The sequence below is a fragment of the Chanodichthys erythropterus genome, chromosome 5 (genome assembly GCF_024489055.1).
Source record: "Chanodichthys erythropterus isolate Z2021 chromosome 5, ASM2448905v1, whole genome shotgun sequence".
In the NCBI taxonomy this organism is placed as follows: domain Eukaryota; kingdom Metazoa; phylum Chordata; class Actinopteri; order Cypriniformes; family Xenocyprididae; genus Chanodichthys; species Chanodichthys erythropterus.
Window position 1 is genome coordinate 1,240,882 of NC_090225.1, and position 18,030 is coordinate 1,258,911.

The following is an 18,030-nucleotide window of genomic DNA, read 5'->3' on the forward strand; positions in this document are numbered from 1 at the left end:
GAGAATGAACCTCATTGGTTCTTGCTGAAGGTCAAATGTGATGCGTAACACGAGAATGAACCTCATTGGTTCTTGCAGAAGCTCAAACGTGCTGCGTAACACGAGAATGAATCTCATTGGTTCTTGCTGAAGGTCAAATGTGATGCGTTACACCAGAATGAATCTCATTGGTTCTTGTGAAGCTCAAACGTGCTGCGTAACACGAGAATGAACCTCACTGGTTCTTGCTGAAGCTCAAATGTGATGCGTAACACGAGAATGAACCTCATTGGTTCTTGTGAAGCTCAAACGTGATGCCTAACACGAGAATGAACCTCATTGGTTCTTGTGAAGCTCAAACGTGATGCGTTACACCAGAATGAATCTCATTGGTTCTTGTGAAGCTCAAACGTGCTGCGTAACACGAGAATGAACCTCATTGGTTCTTGTGAAGCTCAAACGTGATGCCTAACACGAGAATGAACCTCATTGGTTCTTGTGAAGCTCAAACGTGATGCGTTACACCAGAATGAATCTCATTGGTTCTTGTGAAGCTCAAACGTGCTGTGTAACACGAGAATGAACCTCATTGGTTCTTGTGAAGCTCAAACGTGATGCGTAACACGAGAATGAACTTCATTGGTTCTTGTTGAAGCTCAAACGTGCTGCGTAACACCAGAATGAACCTCATTGATTCTTGTTGAAGGTCAAACGTGATGCATAACACGAGAATGAACCTCATTGGTTCTTGTTGAAGCTCAAACGTGCTGCGTAACACGAGAATGAACCTCATTGGTTCTTGTTGAAGGTCAAACGTGATGCGTAACACAAGAATGAATCTCATTGGTTCTTGTGAAGCTCAAACATGATGCGTAACACCAGAATGAATCTCATTGGTTCTTGTGAAGCTCAAACGTTATGCGTTACACCAGAATGAATCTCATTGGTTCTTGTGAAGCTCAAACATGATGCGTAACACCAGAATGAATCTCATTGGTTCTTGTGAAGCTCAAACATGATGCGTAACACCAGAATGAATCTCATTGATTCTTGTTGAAGGTCAAACATGATGTGTAACACCAGAATGATCCTCACTGATTCTTGTTGAAGGTCAAGCGTGATGCGTAACACGAGAATGAACCTCATTGGTTCTTGTGAAGCTCAAACGTGATGCGTTACACCAGAATGAACCTCATTGGTTCTTGTTGAAGCTCAAACGTGATGCGTAACACGAGAATGAACCTCACTGGTTCTTGAAGAAGGTCAACTTGATGCGTAACACGAGAATGAACCTCACTGGTTCTTGAAGAAGGTCAACTTGATGCGTAACACAGGTGTGGAACAACATGAGGGTGAGTAATTAATGACAGAATTTTCTTTTTTGTGGGTGAACTATCCCTTTAAGACAACAAAAGGAAAATGAATGCTCACTATTAATTGCCATGCAATATGAAATGAGTTGGTTTCAAGCTCAAAAAAGCACTGTACATGTATCTAAAGTGATACATTTTTGGGGTAAACTAATCTTCTGTTATATTTTTAGCAGAAGCTCCTACAGGTGGCATCTTGCAAACCGGCTGCAGAGCAAGATTTTCGGGGTAAAGAAGTCCAATAATGGTGATCAAAGCTGGGTGTTTATTCTTCTGAAGGAATTGGGTGACACACATTTTCCATGACTCTGGTGGCCAGCTCATGTGTTTGTCCTCCTTGCCCTCTATAGAGACACTCAGAAAGAGTCACTGCTGCCCCGGACCCCCCTTCCTGGAAACAGCTGCATGCTGAGAGAAAGACGGAGAAAAAAAAAGGGAAGGCAATAAAGTAGAGGGCTGGATGTATTTATTTGCTTGGTCTGGATTACCAGCAGCGCTAAGTTTCTCTTCCCACTAACACTTTACCACGAGAAGTCCCCGGTCAGAGTTAAGCTCGAGCGCACTACGGTAAATGCAACACTTCTTTGTGGCCCAATCGCATTCTACATTCAAACACTGATGCATGTAGTGTGTGCGTATTTATTTGTCCCATCTGTCTCTACACAAGGAAGTAAAACTGCAGAATATACTGCAGTGCTTCTGTTTGACTTTTTCAACGGCAGATACGGTCAGAGATATGGTGTGTTTATTCCATCAAACAACTAAATGAATCCCAGAGCAGACCTGCGAGTGCAGCTGCTTCATGAATTAAAGGTTGTTGTTTTTTTCAGATGTAAGCGTGTGAGGAAAGATAGATCAGAAGAAAAAAGAGACAGAGAAAAAAAGTGCTTTGCAATGCAGCGGTGCCTGATATTTTGGGGACTTTTGACATTTCGTATTCAAATGAAAAGATCAAAAAGATCAACATACAGTGGCCCCAAAAGCATTAGATGAAAAAATGTCAATGCATCTGTTTTGTTTACCTTGAACTTCACTTTTCTTCTTCGTTTTTGCTTAGTGATTTTTAATCAGCTGGCGTTTTGATTATTTTAGTAGACTTGTCTTTAACACAGCTGTCGTTGAGATACACAGCATTTAAACCATATTTTTGTTTGTTTTTGTTTTTTACTTAAAACTGAATGATTGTTTTTTTGTATGTAAAGTGTCATCTTTCTTGTAAGTAAACGCCATTTGTCTAAAATGATTTTAAATGTAACCAACTTTTGCTATTATGTTATAACAACCTCAAAATTATTTTGATTCATCCCTATCTTTTAAATATAAGCAAAAAAGCAGTTACACTAAAGCACTTTGAACAGAAGTAAATTGGGCAACATAAATGTTAAAATGCACACATTGAAAGTATAGCCACAAGACTTAAATGTTATGCATGTTAAACTGAGACTACAGTTATTAAGAATAAAGTGTAGTATTATGGCCAATATTTCCTCCTAATATTTCAGATCCTGTCATGAACACTTACAGCTGGGAAACCACAGTCACTTTCATATGATATGCACAAGGATACAAGAGAAGAACATTTTCATGGAAAATCTTCCCACAGGAATGACATCTGTGATGCATGACTAACAGTTGATGTTCCAACACTAAAAGGACAATTTAAGACACCTTACAGCCCAAATCCTGAAATCCGAAAAAAAAAATATGAGCTTCAAATTTATGCTTTTTAAACCTGTGAATTGAAAGACCCATTTAATTTTATTGTAAGTTCTGTAACTTATGTGATAGTTCACCCAAAAATGAAAATTTCGCCATCAATTACTCATCTTCACGTCATTCCAAAGCCATGAGACTTTTGTTCATCTTTGGAACACAACTGAAGATATTTTTAATGAAACCTGAGAGACTGAAAGTCTTCACTGAAAGTCTGTTCACCCAAAATTCTAATTCTTCAAAACATCCATAAAGAGATTATAAAATAAATCCATAGTCGAGCAGTTTAATCCAAGTCTTCTGCAGAGGCACAATCGCTTTATTTGACGCCCAGATTTAACAGACTTTTATTCACATTTTGGCAAACAGAAGCTCAAGCATGTTTGTTTGATCTAGCACATCAAGTGTGTACTGTTGAGCTTCTGTTTATGTTTGCTGATAAATATTTATATGTGAATAAAAGCCTATTCATTTTTGAGTGGACTGTCACTTTAAGCTGAGTTTTTGCTATTAAAAAAAACAAGAACTGAGTCAAAATTGTGTGTGGTATGGACATTTATGCTTTAAATGCTGTCAACAGCTTAATATGTATTAAATCAGAAACATTTCTCTACGCTAGATGATTTTAGGATGTAGATCAGCCTTAAGGCCCCAATATACTTCAAACGAAGAATGAACTTATGTGACGTCATTTCGCTACGAAGCTTGTTTCCACCAAGAAATAAAAATTAAAAAAAAGGATTCTCACTACATTTCTCGCAACTGCGAGTTATAAAATAGTCAGAATTGTGAGATATTGTCACAATTCTGACTTTATAACTCGTAATTCTGACTTTATATCATGCAATTCTGACTTTATATCTCGCAATTCTGACTTTATATCACACAATTCTGACTTTATATCTCGCAATTCTGACTTTATATCACGCAATTCTGACTTTATATCTCGCAATTCTGACTTTATATCACGCAATTCTGACTTTATATCTCGCAATTCTGACTTTATATCACGCAATTCTGACTTTATATCTCGCAATTCCGACTTTATATCATGCAATTCTGACTTTATATCTCGCAATTCCGACTTTATATCACACAATTCTGACTTTATATCTCGCAATTCTGACTTTATATCACGCAATTCTGACTTTATATCTCGCAATTCTGACTTTATATCACGCAATTCTGACTTTATATCTCACAATTCTGACTTTATATCTCGCAATTCCGACTTTATATCATGCAATTCTGACTTTATATCACGCAATTCTGACTTTATATCTCGCAATTCCGACTTTATATCACACAATTCTGACTTTATATCTCGCAATTCTGACTTTATATCACGCAATTCTGACTTTATAACACGCAATTCTGACTTTCTATCGTGCAATTCTGACTTTATATCTCTCAATTCTGACTTTATATCACACAATTCTGACTTTATATCTCGCAATTCTGACTTTATATCACGCAATTCTGACTTTATATCACGCAATTCTGACTTTATATCACACAATTCTGACTTTATATCTCGCAATTCTGACTTTATATCACGCAATTCTGACTTTATATCTCGCAATTCTGACTTTATATCTCGCAATTCTGACTTTATTTTACGCAATTCTGACTTTATATCTCGCAATTCTGACTTTATATCACGCAATTCTGACTTTATATCACGCAATTCCGACTTTATATCTCGCAATTCCGACTTTACATCACGCAATTCCGACTTTACATCTCGCAATTCTGACTTTATATCTCGCAATTCCGACTTTATATCTTGCAATTCCGACTTTATAACTCACAATTCTGACTTTATAACTCGCAATTCTGACTTTATAACTTGCAATGATGACTTTATAACACGCAATTCCGACTTTATAACATGCAATTCTGACTTTATATCTCGCAATTCCGTCTTTATATCTCGCAATTCCGACTTTATATCTGGCAATTCCGACTTTATAACTCGCAATTCTGACTTTATAACTCGAAATTCCGACTTTATATCTCGCAATTCCAACTTTATATCTTGCAATTCTGACTTTATATCTCGCAATTCTGACTTTATAACAAGCAATTCCGACTTTATAACTCGCAATTCTGACTTTATAACTCGCAATTCTGACTTTATAACTTGCAATTATGACTTTATAACACGCAATTCTGACTTTATAACATGCAATTCTGACTTTATAACTCGCAATTATGACTTTATAACTCGCCATTCCGACTTTATAACTCAGAATTCTGACTTTATATCTCGCAATTCCGACTTTATAACTCACAATTCTGACTTTATAACTTGCAATTATGACTTTATAACTCGCCATTCCGACTTTATATCTCGCAATTCCAACTTTATATCTTGCAATTCTGACTTTATAACACGCAATTCTGACTTTATATCTCGCAATTCCGACTTTATAACTCACAATTCTGACTTTATAACTTGCAATATCTTTGAAAAACTTTGATTTGATTGATTGCAATTGTGAGTTTATATCTCGCAATTACAAGAAAAAAAAGCTTTTTATTTTTTATTCCATGGCAGAAACAAGCTTCCATAGAAAACGCTCAGCACATATTTACATATTCGTATTCAATAATTTTTGGTTTGACTGTACATGTACTTTAACCATTAGTCCATCATCACCCTGATTAATGAATATCGTACAGCAAGTAGAACTAGTACAGCTGCATATTTATCCGATGAGCTGACACTTTCTCTTTCAGTCACACTTTCATTGTGAACACAATTACTCTGCTTTTATGACTTCTGCCCACTATCAAGGAAAATTCCTCATTTATCATTGGTTTAGGACCAGATGAATGTCAGTTTCTTTGTCTTAAGTCTACGTGACATGGAGGCTTACATGTAGATATTCACATTTGGAAGGTCTTTCAGAAGCTGCACTAATGCAACACCTTCTGCAAGTGACCTGTGACCTACTTCACTTCTCATAAAGCATAAAGATAGAGAACATGATGAACAACATACATGGAATGTCCTCACACAAACACTTCAGAATTCCCCCAACGTACCTCACATTTCCTTGTAACTCATTATTTGGATTTGTTTTACATAATCTATTTCAAAGATCTGTGCAGTGTATATTTATGTGCCCATCATATATATCTTAATTCACAAGATAAAGTATGAAACTAAATTCTTTTAAAAATGGAAATCACATTCGTTTTCCTTTCTCTCAGTAGCACAATTAAGTAAATGCATGGGTGAATTTGAAATAATTTCACTACTTTCATTTCTGTAATTTCTGTCTCAGTGTGCTGCACTTGTTTGTCATTTCAAAGAACTATTACAGGTGTTTCTCTCCATTTTTTTTCCTAATCAATATGTTTCAAATAGGGGGATATTGTCTAAATTTGTAATCGGTTCATATAGTTGTTTCCTGCACTGTAAAAACATATTTTCATGACTTGTTATCACAACATCAAATCAACTTAGAAATTAATGTGGTTCAGATAACATAATATTTTGTGTTTCTGTTGATTAAACTAATCGCTTTCATTATATTAACTCAAAATTGTAATTTCAATGAACTCAAAATTTTGAAAAACAATTCTACAGTGTGTCTTAATATAACTTTTCATCTTGTTTTGTAAAAATGTCCTTTAACAAAAGCCACTTCCTTAATGACCGTCCTCCAGGAAGTTACATTATTATGGAGGGGAAACAACACCAGTAAACAAAAGCAATGGATTTGATGAATTCTGTGATGTTTGTGGTATTATAAACCATTTAAAATATACTTGGAAAAAATGTGAACTTTAAAATTAATGTTCATTTAAAAAAAAAAAAAAAAAAGTCAGAATTTAAAAAAATACTTGTAATCCATTTTTTTGCATGCTTGTTTGTTTTAATTGTGTAAATAAAGCATAGAATATATCAAAGTAAGTAAAGAATAAAATAAAGCATAAGTGCCTATCTGATATACTTCCTTAAATATTCTCTTTATACAATCACACAAGCATATTAATATTTTAAAAAAGTTACAGAAGACCCGCCAGTGTCACAGTAATGGTTTTGAACTTGTTTTCGGTTCATACATTAACAAACGAATCACTATGCAGCATGTCACCCCTTAAAACCCGTACTGGCTGCTGCAAATCTGATGCAACTCCATCGCACGGCAGAGATGTTCGGCGCAGACCTCGAGGTGATTCAACCGCTGGCAACAAGTCAACAGAAACTCTTTATTATAAGCTCATAATGTCTCACTGTTTAACAGCACAGCATGCTCTGATTATTTACCACCAGAACAATAGTGCTCCAGAACACAGCATGCTCAGCATGTTCACCAGAGTCCAGTGACGTACAAGCTGGAGAAGATGCATGCCTGAATAGGTGTTTCTCTTCAACAATCACTTGCACATACCCAAGATTAATATTAGAAACGTCTGCTGGGACTCTGGTCTGGTGCGTCTCACAACTCTGGTTTTCACATTAGAAACCTGAGAGATGCTGGACTGGAAGTTTCTGACATTCGTTCATTTATTTTTGCTTTAGAATTCTCTGTTTAAGGACTACAGCAAATGGCTGGTAGGGACTACAACGAGTTTCTTCCCGGGTTTGTGACATCAATAAACCTAAAATTTACATAAACTCCGCCCTCAAGAACACACAACAAAGGGGGCGGGGCCATGTTGGGCTGCTTTAGAGAAGAGGAAGAGTTGTTGTAGTCGAGTGTTGTTGTCATGCCGTCATTTTACACCAAACGAGGGTCAATTCAACACAAAAGATGAACATGACGACACATGCTAGTGGATGAGTTGAATCAACTCCACAGCAACTACATCAATTTATCCACTAACCATTCAGAAACGTCTAAAAGTTGTAACTTCTTGAACAATGTAAGGCTGAATACTTTCCTCATTTTGGCTGCGTGAGATTCTCCAGCTTTGTTGTTGTTGAGCTGTTAAAGCTCCGCCCTCTTCTGGAAAGGGGGCGGGAGCAGCAGCTCATTTGCATTTAAAGGGACACACACAAAAGCGGTGTGTTTTTTTCTCACACCCAAATATGGGCAAATTTGACAAGCTATAATAAATGATCTGTGGGGGATTTTGAGCTGAAACTTCACAGACACATTCTGGAGACAACAGAGACTGATATTACATCTTACGTTACATACATCCCCCGTTGCCTGTTAGCATTTAAGCTCCACACTTTCACCACAATGGTAACCCCCCAAAACACTAACATAACTGAAACTTTTAAATAAATGTTTAAATAACATTAAACATTAACAAGTCTCTCAATTTTCTCATCTTGCTAAAAAATGCTTCATATAACATAATTTAGCCCCTTTGCAAAGCATGATGGGAATTGAAAGACCTGTTTAATTGATTGAAACGTGTTATTTCAAAATGAAAATATCAAGTTAAGTCACCGTTTAATATAAAGCAATCACATCTGAACTAGAAACCTATGAAAATAAATTGTTTAAATAAAGCGAACAGTATCAGAAAATCATTTTTTGAGTGTATGTTTGCTCTATGAGTTGGTGACTGGAAAGATTAGATTACTTATGAGCGCTGTTTAAAGCGGAAGGGTGTCATTTCTTCACCACTGGCATCAAGAAGCAGAACAGCACATTTTGTAAATGATTCTGCAGCAGTTCTTAATGTCACAAATTGTATGCTGTGAAATCTCTCCGACAGTAAGGAATACAGATGGAACAAAACAATATGCCGTTTAAATTTTTATCCGTTTTTTGCTCTGATGATGAATTTATTTCCACATCCTGACTGTGCTCTGATACTGGAGCACGTGCTTTTCCACCCGCATGCGGCCTGATGCAAACTCCTCCGGTGCAGAGCGCCGGTAATGGAAACTGCGACACAGGCTGCCACTTCAAACACATGCCAAGATAAAAGCCCTGACAGAAGAGCATCTTGGCTCAGTGTGTTTCTATATCTCATTCAGAACTATTGCAACAATCTCTCTCTCTCACACCAGATCCTCCTCAACCCTCACCACAATCTTCACGTAGATCACAGTCGCTTGATCAAACTTCAAAGTCAACAACTGAAACAACATCCCATTTCAGCTGACATCATCATGACGGCATGGGCGGGGAAAATAACCAAACACATTTCAACCACTTCCCTTCGTCCGAGCGGTGACCGCCACATGAAACGGAGATGGTGTAAAAACAGTGATGTTTTTCCTCCCATAACCCCATATTCCCAAATTAGCCTGGTTGGCACTTTAAAATAGGCACTTTGAGGAATATCAGAGAAGTTGCCGATGTGTTTGAGAAATTTGACTTCTGAAATGGTTCAAAAACTTGAGGAAACACATAATGTGGTTTGCTGAAGCTGTCGACATTAAATCAAAATTAAACAATGAAAAAAAAAGAAAGAAAATTCTTATTTTTTATGGAATATTGAAGTATTTATTCTAAATTATTTATATATTTTTTATTTATTTATTGGCAACACTTTAGTATAGGGAACACATATAAACTATTAACTATGACTTAACTCTCAATAAACTCCCAATTTACTGCTTTTTAATAATTAGTAAAGTAGTTATTAAGTTCAGGGTATGATTAAAAATGCAGAATAAGTTATTAATATGAGCTTTATAAGTACTAATAAATAGCCAATATGCATGCTAATAAGCAAGACGCTAAAATAAAGTGTTACCAATTCATTTTTGCGATCTTGAATCAGAATATCTTCCCCTCCCTCTTGCAGCATCTCTTCTCTGATGACGAGGGCGGAGCAACCTGTCACTCACATGAGATCCACCAATAGCAAACCACAACCATCCAATCAATTCCTCACATACAAAATCAAGCCCCGCCCTACATTTGTTCTTGTTTGAGAAGCCGTTGACTCGGATATACATCACAATAGAGAAGAAAAGACATATTTTGGTGGTATATCACTGAATATGTTGACGTGAAAGCAGACGCTGGAGATTAATGTTTTGTAAATAAAATGGTAAATTATGTTGTTTTCACTTCATAACATTGAGGTTAAAGGATTAGTTCACTTTCAAATGAAAATTAGCACTAGATTTACTCACCCTCAAGCCATCCTAGGTGTATCTGAAGAGTTTGGATCCAAAACGCAATAACTCCATTTTAATTATTTTGAGTAAAAAGGCATTTTCTTTACCAAGAAAGCGGCAAGATGAAAATCACTATTTTCTGTTTCAAACTTTCACATAGCATCTTTTGGATATAAAAACATTAAAAATTCAAATCTACATTTTGATTTTAAAAAGTTTATTATAAAAACGTATTATTTTTTCCCCAAAATGCAATACATTTTTTTTTCAAATTGCAATTAATCCATCAATATAAAGTTATTTTTCAAATTGAAAATGCACAAAGTAAGTTGATTCACATATATGACAGAGACTAAAATTTTCCAATATTTTACTAAAAATACATTCAGCCGTCGCTTCCAAAATGGTCATCTTGTTAATTTTATGAATTATTTGTCATTACCGATTAAAGAGTATCTGGCATCACCGCACGGTTAAATAAACACATTTGCCGAGTACATTGGTATTAAAAACAGCTTTTAAAAAAGCCTTTAATGTTTACAGTGCGTGGAATGGAGCGCTGTGATTGGTTGAGTGGATATATCGCGTTCTGCAGAAAAAGCAGTCGTGTTTTGGGAAGAAAGGGAGAAAACATGACAGAATAACAAGACAGATAAAAATTTAAATGAATTAATAAAATAAAATAAATTAATTAATAAACGACTTTTCAATACTGTCCAGATACAATACTGATTTTGGCGGAAACTACATTTTTTGAAAATGGCGTTTATCGCGTTTTGGAACCAAACTCTTCATATGTCTTTCTTCTTTCTGATGAACATAATCGAAGAAATATTAATAAATATCCTGACGCATCTGAGCTTTTTAATGGCAGTGAACGGGACCCATGAGTATGAGCTGAAAGTGCTTCCATCCACATACATCCATAATAAACATACTCCACACGGCTCCGGAGGGTTAATTAAAAAAAATCCTTAATTTCTTTTCCAATGAAGAAAGAAAGAGAAACATATTAGATGACATGGGGGAGAGTAAATGATCAGGAAATTTTCATTCTGAAGTGAACTAATCCTCAGGTGAGTCACATGATTACTTTAAAGCTGTCAAACCGTGTAAATTATTATTGTTAGAATTTGTTCTCAAATTGTTAATGTTAACAACATCAACATTGTGTGACTATGTATTTAGTGTGTATGTAGATTTCAATTTCTGTAGCCACTCCACAGCCCAACGTCTTTTGCTTTTGACTATGGCTGAATCTGTAGTTGTCACTGATGATTGTCATTTGGACCTTTCTGCATTACAATCTGCCATCAAAATGATAAGTTTAATTATCTCAGCTGCTGTGAGAAAAGGCTATAAATAATCTGTAGCCATATAGTCTACTAGCTGGGACTCCTTCTTTCTGTTTACAGACGTGATATAATGACGCAAAGACGAACAGTTGCATGCTCGAATTTCCCGCGGAAACCCACCAGTACCGATTTTATTATAAAACATTATTATAAGCTTACCATTGTAAATCGGGCTAAGGTAAGGAGACTGGTCATGTAATTGATTTTGGATCATTTTTAACCAAAAAAACAAAATAAGTTACGGACTGCAGCTTTAATGTTTTGTAAATAAAGTGATAAATTATGTTTTTTTGCACTAACAAAGCACTCGCGTCCCTTCATGGAATTAAGGTTAATCCACTAAAGTCACATGGTTTACTTTAATTGCTATCTTTCTGGGGCTTGAAAATGGTAGTTGCATAGCTATCAATGGAGGGACAGAAAGCTTTTTTCATTAAAAAGATTTTCATTTGTGTTAAAGGTGCCGTAGAATGTCTTTTTAAAAGATGTAATATAAGTCTAAGGTGTCCCCTAAATGTGTCTGTGAAGTTTCAGCTCAAAATACCCCATAGATTTTTTTTTTTTATTCATTTTTTTAACTGCCTATTTTGAGGCATCATTAACTATGCACTGATTCATGCTGCGGCCCCTTTAAATGCTCACGCTCCCCGCCCACGGAGCTCGCGACTATAAAACAGTGCATAAACAAAGTTCACACAGCTAATATAACCCTCAAAATGGATCTTTACAAAGTGTTCGTCATGCAGCATGTCAAATCGCATAAGTATGGTATTTATTTTGATGTTTACATTTGATTCTGAATGAGCTTGATAGTGCTCCATGGCTAAAGCTAACATTACTCACTGTTGGAGAGATTTATAAAGAATGAAGTTGTGTTTATGAATTATACAGACTGCAAGTGTTTAAAAATGAAAATTGCGACGGCTCTTGTCTCCGTGAATACAGTAATAAACGATGGTAACTTTAACCACATTTAACAGTACATTAGCAACATGCTAATAAAACATTTAGAAAGACAATTTACAAATATCACTAAAAATATCATGTTATCATGGATCATGTCAGTTATTATTGCTCCGTCTGCCATTTTTCGCTGTTGTTTTTGCTTGCTTACCTAGTCTGATGATTCAGCTGTGCACAGATCCAGACGTTAATACTGACTGCCCTTGTGTAATGCCTTGAACATGGGCTGGCATATGCAAATATTGGGGGCGTACATATTAATGATCCCGACTGTTACGTAACAGTCGTGTTATGTTGAGATTCACCTGTTCTTCTGAGGTCTTTTAAACAAATGAGATTTATATAAGGAGGAGGAAACAATGGAGTTTGAGACTCACTGTATGTCATTTCCATGTACTGAACTCTTGTTATTCAACTATGCCAAGGTAAATTCAATTTTTAATTCTAGGGCACCTTTAATTAAGTTTCTTGCAAAGCAATGCTGTGTAACATCAACAGCAAAAATCATTTTCAAGTACTTTATAGGTTCACATTTACTCAAAATAATTTAATAATTATATAAATTAGTAGATAATCTAGTAGTTAATCTATTTAAATTATGAAGAAAGTTTAATGCCTTGCAGTTCAAAACGCTTACTCTACATCTTACGTCTTCCGTATTCAATTTACGAAACAAGCGTAACTGACGCAACGCCAGTTCCGTTTTTTTCATAAGTTGAATATGGAAGGCGGTCTTGCAGAAGCTAGATATTTGACTTTATAACTTGTTAAATATGGATACACAAACGCATCACGTCGCTTCAGAAGGCCTTTGGAGTGGAGTACATTTATGATGGATGGATGCACTTTCTTGAGTTTCAAACAGGTGGTTTCTGTGCACTGCCATTATAAAGCTTAGGAGCAATAAATGTTTAATTTAACTCTGATTGTATTTATCTGAAAGAAGAAAGCCATGTACACCTATAGGATGGCTTGAGGGTGAGTAAATCATGGGGGAAAAAAGGCAGAATTGTTATTAATAAAAATGTAATTCTGAATTTTTCCTCAGAATTGTGACAGTTTATATGTGAATAAAAGCCTAAATTAAATCTGTTCTTTTCAGAAAATTTGTACCGCTAATATGGTTTAGTTTTACAATCTCTTTATAAACATTTTGAAGAAACAAAGTGATAGTTGTGTAGCTGTCATTGTCATCAAAAGTTGTTGTACCATGATATTAATGAAGTCGTCCTAAATAAAATGCTGCTGTTCGAGCATTTGCTGAATAAATTCTATATTTATTTATATTAAATACTACATTTTCTTTAAATAATCTTGTGGTTGTTTCGTGCCGTGGTCTCCATCAGATCAGGCTATATTGTAGACACTAAACACAATGTACCGAAGACAAAGATTTCTCCCAGGTGAGCTGATAAACATGCTGAGGTGATCGCACGATGGAAATTCTCAGTGTGAATGGAGTCAATAGAGGAAGACATTTGTCTGGGGTCTAAACCACAATATCCTGAATGTACAGCCCCTGTTTTGCACAAGGTTTAGCTGCGTACAGTCAAATACCAATAACACACAACACCTGTGAGTGTGTGCGCCCTTCCAGTAAAGTCTGTAAATTTCCTGAAAGACGTGGTTTCACATTGAAGGGAAACCAGCAATGAACAGCGGCTTGTTTGAGAACCGTGTAATGGTGATGAATTGAGTTTAAAACAGGGATACATGTCAAAGCAAACAGAATTTGCATTTGTTTGTATTGAGTTACATCACATTTGACAGATCAGACGGCCGCTAACAATGCAGATGAGTTCTCTGACATTCAAATGAAATGAAGTGTGGGACGTAATGTGAGTTTAAGAATTTGTTCTCAAACCCTGCTACAGTAAGTACTTCCTCATGCCGAAAGCATTAACAAAAAAATTAATAATAATTTAAAAAAAAAAAAACATTCATTCAATGTTTTGAGTTGGGAAAACACCTATTTAGTACATTTTTTATGTACTAAATTTTATACATTTTTTTAAAGCTAACTTAACATAAAACCAACAAAATGAAGTTGAAATTTCAGTATGTTTAATTGTTTGCATTTCTGAAACAATATGTTGAACGCCAAAGATGTAACCTTCCTAAACAGAGCGTTTGTTGAGGAAAATTAAATAAAAACTAAATAAGAATGAGTAAATGTCACTGAAACTAATGAACATTTTAGTTAAAAGCTTCTTGACATGGTAGTTTTTCTGCAATGTCGACCATGTTAGGCCATTAGAGACTACAGGTGGAAAGATTTATATGATTAAACATCCTCTGGTACGTATCAGAGAAGGATTTGGTGTGCTTGTACAGTGTTCCTATCAAATAAACTCGAAAATTAAGATAAACTAAACCAGATGCGTAATATTACATTGAAATTACACCAGTTTATACTTCAGATTTAACTTAAATTCAGTGCCTTGTGGTGGGGTTAGTTAAAACACTGGCTCAATTTACCCCACAACATTTGGCTCACTTTGCCCCATAGCTGCCATTTTAGGAAAAGCTAGCTAGCTTACAAATTCAGGATAATATTTAGCTAAATGACTTGCATGGTTTTATACGTTGCTAAATCACCAATATGCATCATAAATAGTTTTAGACCTGGACAAATTTGCTTACATCTGTTATGTTAAAATTTTACTTTTTACAGTAAATAAGCGACTTCCACTCCTCCCATGTGCTTCTCCTTTTCACAGACTGGCAGAAATGATGGGTGGTTTTAAAATATATGGTCACGTGACAATAAAATAGTACGGTTGTCAAATTACAGGGGGTGGGTCAACTTACCCACTGGCTCATCTTACCCCACTCTCCCCTAAAGGCAAAACAAAATGACTACCCATGGCTCCTGACCATACATTGAGGTCTTATGAAGTGAAACGATCAATCTGTGCAAGAAACTGAACATTATCAAAGTCCCTTTAAGACAAGTCATTTCACTCTGCGGCCATCTTTGAAACGCCTCTTGGGCATCCTGGGCAATGGGCATCATGCAATCTCTTTGAATGGGGAAACATCAAATTCTCCAAAACTGTTCGCCAACCTTACGATTACATTTCATATTTGAAATCACCAATGAAATCTAACAACAACCGGCTCATAAATTTAGTTTCTAAACGCTCGAATCATGACAAAAAAAACTATTTTTCAGGCTGGATCGAGCTAATGCGCATGCGCAGACCTAAATACGTGTCTCTTCTGAGGCGCGCGTCTGACTGTTTCTATAGAAACCGGTGATTCTAACGGCCGCTGAAGTGACTCGATGACTTTACCAGTCGGCGATTGGCTCTTATTTAGAAGGCGGGACGTATTCCGCCATATTGCGCGTTACACTTTCTCCCATTCAAAACAATACGAGTGACACGTCCTGTGTTATTCTATAGTCTTTGACATTATTTACAACATTACCTGTAATCCACAGCCTTGGCCAATGGTCATCGAGCGCGTTCACGAGCGAGCGCGAGCTTCCTGTCGCGTTATGACATATGTGCGCGAGAAAGAGATGTGTTTGTTAATATTTTTCGTCTGTAACGTGGAAATAAAACACTAGCAGGCTAAACTACTCTAGTGCTGAATGTGAGATAATATCTCTGTAAACAAACACAGCAGCTCACGTGTGAGTTTTCTCCCGCGCAAATGCGTCAGGAAGCTCGCGCTCCAGACTGTCGTGAACGCGCTCAGGACCGTTTACAGAGGCTGTGGATTAATTTGCAGGTAATAATGTTGTAAATAATGTTCAGTTCCTTGCACAGACCGATCGTTTCACTTCAGAAGACCTCATTGTATCGTAACTGGTATTAATTTTGTTTTGCCTGTATATGTTTTTTGACTCCCAAAGTACGTAGCCATTAATATCATGGTTTTAGTTAAAAAAAATCTTCTTTACTGAGGAAAAAAAAAAAAAAAGTCGCCTACATCTTGGATGTCCTGAGGGTGAGTAAATTAGCAGCAAATTTTCAATTTTGTGCGAAAATTGGAGAAATGTAATAATAATGTAATGTAATAATAATAATTATTATTTTGTATATTATTGAGCCATTCCACCGAATGGGTGCCATTTCTGTCCCCAGGACATTGTATGTATAAATATGCATGAAAATTAACTCTAAAATACATTTTATTATTAAGCAAAATGTCCTGAACATTACTTTAACTGCAAATTTAAAATATATCAATTAAAACATTATACTCAGAACACTAAAAATGTCCCCGCTATCTAAACCTAAACTTTATCATGAAATATAATCATTAAAATCTTTCAGAAATCGTATTATTTTTGCATTGTTGTGTGACTCCATATACCATCTATGCTAAACAAAAATAAATTTCATGAGAAATCCATAATATATTATATAAAATAGGTGAATACAAAGGAATTAATTAACATGCTTTTAAACATGCTTTTTTTATGGCACATGAGTTTTGGTAACAGGACTGAGAAAACATGCATTCATCTTCTGCTTAGAAACCTTGTAAAAAATTAAATAAATTTGCCTGAGATTGACCAGTACACATTTTGAATAGTTAAATATGTATAATATTGGATTCAGTGTTGAAAAAATATAAAAAATAAAGTTTAATTTTGAATAGTTTTAACAAGCAAATTTCACCCATTCGGTGGAATGGCCCATATTATAATTATATTGCTGATTATTATTTGTTTTAGGGCTGTCAAGTTAAATGTTGACATTATAATGTACATCTGATGATAAGCTGTGTCATTTTTTAATCTCATTTGCATAGGAATTTTCCCTCAAATCAAAGATCAATAAAGCGCAGCTTTTTATCAATCAATCTGTGCTGCAATATGTTTTGAACTTGCACATTTTGATTGGTTGGAAGTAACAAATGCAAAATGAATATATGACAAAATATATCATATTATGACATTAATGAGCCGTTTTATTCCCCCAGACTTTAGATCATGCCACAGCATGGCTAACTGAGTCATCATGGTAAGTTAGATGCAACTGTTAAACACTAAATAAATCCTTCCTCCTTAGGGCGCATGCAGTCATGTGACCACAACCTTAGAGGTGATTGGCTGAAACTATGGAATTATGTCAGAGTTTGTGCCAAGTTGTGGAAGGTACCGTACTTTCCATGTCCTGCTGAAGAGCATTGATAGGCTACTCATTTGGAGGAAGAGAGAGTTTCCAGATCTCACACAAACAAATAAAGGCTTTGTAAAATGTGTCGCAACTTTGACCAAGAGTTTTTCATGCATTTTTCATACCTAATCTGACCTGTAAATGACTTTCAATGATGTAACTCATTGAATGATGTCAGGTTTAATTGATGAATATTTGAAAATTACAATCGATTTGACAATTCATGACAAATTTCTTTGGCAAAACATTTTTACAGTGTACAGTAACAGTTAGAAGCATGCGCGTATTTTAAAATGAAAAAACTCAAATGTTGTCTATATATAATGAAAAATGCAGTTTTTGTTTTAAATAAGGAATCACCTTATATTGTCTGTGTTTTAATACTAAAGTTATATGTTTTTTCTTTACAGTATTCTAGATCTGTTTATTCATGTACATACAGATTCATTTATCATAGCATTACTGAC

The 18,030-nt window shown here is 35.5% G+C and overlaps 1 protein-coding gene across 1 annotated transcript in view; it reads right to left on the reverse strand.

Annotated features, from left to right (window-relative positions):
• Nucleotides 1-18,030, reverse strand: part of acoxl (acyl-CoA oxidase-like) — a 145,984-nt gene that overhangs the window by 27,696 nt on the left and 100,258 nt on the right. The gene's annotated exons all lie outside the window — the stretch shown is intronic.